This window comes from Sciurus carolinensis, chromosome 6 (genome assembly GCF_902686445.1).
Source record: "Sciurus carolinensis chromosome 6, mSciCar1.2, whole genome shotgun sequence".
In the NCBI taxonomy this organism is placed as follows: Eukaryota; Metazoa; Chordata; class Mammalia; order Rodentia; family Sciuridae; genus Sciurus; species Sciurus carolinensis.
Genome location: NC_062218.1, coordinates 151726613 through 151730324, shown reverse-complemented (window position 1 = coordinate 151730324; position 3712 = coordinate 151726613).

The following is a 3712-nucleotide window of genomic DNA, read 5'->3' as shown; positions in this document are numbered from 1 at the left end:
GGGAAACTTGACATAGCTCCTGGTCTATGCAACCACCATCAGTGTCAAGGAGTGACCAGTGGTAGGTTGTGCAAGGTACTAACCAAGAAGGACTCAAAGCACTGCTGAGCTCCAGGCTCCTGTGGCCAGGCCAACCCCACTCTCTGCACTTCCCCAGTCCTGCCACAAGGGGGAGGAGGACCTCCTGTCCCATTGGTGGACAGAGCATCCTGGCTAGCTTTGTTTTACAGATATCAGTATGTCTGCGGTTCCGTGTGCAGATTCACATCAAAGGTGGATATTTTAAAAGAGGGGACACAGTGTCTGAGGAATTAGGCTTTGGCATCAGACACACCTAAACTAAAAGCCCCACCTCTCCTCGTATTAGCCGTATGATCCCAGCAAACCAATCCATGTTCTGAACTTCAATCCAACGTGCATTGTGCCCCAACTCCTTGAGCTGAAGGGAGGATGGGCACATGCATGTCACGATTTAGCACAGCTTCTGACCCATGACACGTGCCAGAGGATGATCAGAGGGCTGGCACTGAAAATAATTGAGGCCAGGGTGAAGGCCAGGTCATGTTCGCCTGGGGCAAGCCAAGTCTCCAGGCAGGAAAGCTCCTGCATGCGGTTTTGACTTGGAGACCATGAGGGATGTACACTCCCCAGTGTCAAGACCAGGGGCAGGACTGGAGTCAGAGAGCTTGGCAACATGACCCGCAGCCATTTGTCAAGCATTTACTTCTTCCTCGGAACCTGTCAGGGCACGATGGATGTTTCCCCTCCCTCTGAGCCACCCTAGTGGTTGGCCTGGCCAGCTGCTCTTGTCTATTCACACCAGGATGACCAGCCCTCCTGCCCTGGAGTGTTGCAGATATGGTCCCCCGAGTACTGCTGAAAAGCAAGCCCATGACCTTTACTTCTTCACTGTCAAGAACTGGGAGACAGGTCAGGATTCCAGTCCCCGGTCTCCCTTCAACCTAGTGTCCATCCCTGCTTAGTATTCCAGGCCCTGGTTTAGCCCATTTCTGACAGAAATCTTGGCCCTTGAACCCTCATCACCTTGCCATGAGCCTCAGTCCAACTGCTCTAACAACCCACCATTCCTTTCATTCCTCTCCTTCCACTTTTGGTTTTGTTTTGTTGTTTCCCATTTTGACTTGCCTTGACTATATTCTTTTCCCCTCTCAAATCTGATGTTGCTTAAGGCCCCAGAAGCTGGTATTCTTTTTCAGATACCTTTATTGTGATATAATTTCTATATCATAATATTCACTGAGTTTAAGTGTATAATAAATGATTATAGGAAAATGTTACAGAATACAATCATCACCGTGATCTAATTTTAGAATTTGTCCTTCAACCTAAAACAGACCTCCTATTCACTTCATATTCCCCCCAAGATTCTGAACATTTCACATGGAATCATTTCAAGTGGAATTATAAACTAGGTACCTTTTGTGTCCATGGACTCTATTCCTTTTACCTACCTGGAATCTTAGACATCACCTTGGACAGCTGAAGCCACATACCCCCTGCTCTGGCTCCCAGCCTGTTGGAGAGGGTATCTGCATTTCTTGACAACTCTTTGAGCACTCTCTACATGCAAGCTGCTGGGTTCAGCAAAACTAGACACAGTCCCTTCCTCACAAAGCTATGCAGGTATTTATGTCACCAAAATCAATTTAAAGTTAGCAATGTCATATGTTCTATAAAAGGAGAAGAAGAAAAAAAAATTAACCTGAGATAGCTTAATGCAATTTAAAATATCTGCCTATTACCAAGAGAGTTAGTAAGACTTGAAAACTTGCTGGTGAAAATTAAAGTAATGTTGTTTTTCCTAAAAGTAAGCCATGATATTCAGGGCAATCCCTATGAAAATCTCAACTTCCATTTTTGGAAAAATTGACAAGCTGATCCTAGAATTCATAGATTCTACAAGGATGTATGCAATTGGAACCTTCAAACACTGCTACACATCATCACAGAGATGTGAAATGATGTAACCACTAGGGAAACTGTTTAGTAGCTCCTCAAAATGTTGAGCATAAGAGTTACCATATGATCCAGCAATTCCACTGCTTGGTATATATCTGATAAAATTGAAAACGCATGGTCACATGAAAACTTATACACAGATATTCATAACAACTTTACTCATAGTAGCTGAATGGTAGAAACACCCCTGACAACCCAAATGATAAACTGGTTAGCAAAATACGATATGCCATGTAACAAATATTATTCAGTCATAAAAGGAATATAGTACTAATACATGCCACAACATAGCTGAACCTTGAAACTATTTTAAGTGAAACCAATCAATTAAGACCATTTATTGTATGGTTCCATTTGTATAAATGTCCAAAGTAAACAAATCCACAGATGCATAAGTAGGTTAATGATTGCCTAAGGCTGGGGATGAGAAGTGATAGCTAAGAGTGCAGTATTTCTTGGGGCACTGATGAAAATATTCTAGAATTAGATTGTGGTAATAATTGCACAGCATTATAGATGAACAAAAACTCCACTGAACTGGAGATTTTATAAGGGTATGTGAATCACATCTTAACAAACAAAACGAAAATAAGGAAGGCTTGGTCTTTGTGAACTCAATACAGTGAAGAAGCGCATGGGAGGTGAGCCCGCCAGCGCCCCCTTCCCTTCCTGTGACCACTGCTAAACTGTGGACTCCCAACACCAGCCTCCTCCTTGCAGGTTCCAGCTAGGACCTCATGCCTCACATTCTCACTTGAGGGAGACTAGAAGGCAGGAAAAAAGGGAAGTTCCACTTCCAACTTAATTCTTGTTCTGACAGTGTCACTACAAGAAGGACACTGAGGTCCCAGAAGTGCCCCCCATAGCAAAGGCACTTTGTCCCAAAGCACAGCTAGCTCAGCTCAGCCCCCAGCACCCACAGGACCATTTCCCATGATGCTCCTTTGGAAGGCACCAGCACAGCCAGGCAGTGCTTACTCCTCAGAGGTCTGGTCTCCCCGGATTCACCCCCCTCTACACCCTTTGTTTCTCATTCCTAAGTAGCTGCTTCCCATAGTTACCATCTCTCCATACCTCAGTATTCCCTTCTTGTTCTTCAGCAATCTGTGTAAGCATTTTCCCATGCTAAATTTCTTACATTGAAATATTTGTATGGTTTCTTTTGTCTAAATTGCATCCTGATATATATGTAATCTTCTAACACTTCAAAATTCATATTGTAATACCTACCTACCATTTTCTTTAAATAATGGGATACTATGTAATGACATAACCTGCTTCATATTATAGGTATCTTTATCAATGCACTTCCACGTCATTTTATATACAGCTCAATATATCTTTTTATAGTAATTGAATCCATTGCATCCTCTCACATGATGCTGTTCATTGCTCTAAATTTGTCTCAAGTTATTGGTCTTTTGAGGAACTTTATTGCTCTGATTTCTAATTAAAGTCATTTATTTATTAAGCACCTACTCTCTGAAAACATTATACTGAATATTTGGGGGATATAATGATAAGTTAGACAGGCCCTTGCACTGAGGAGTTGGAATTTATTGGGGAGAGATGAGACAAAGCTGAAACTATTCAATTCCAATTTTAAGACATTTCCCATTTACATAACAACTTTACTCATAGTAGCTGAATGGTAGAAACACCCCAATAACAACCCAACTGATAACTGTTAGCAAAATTTACACCATTTACAATTTTAAGTAATCTGTCCTTT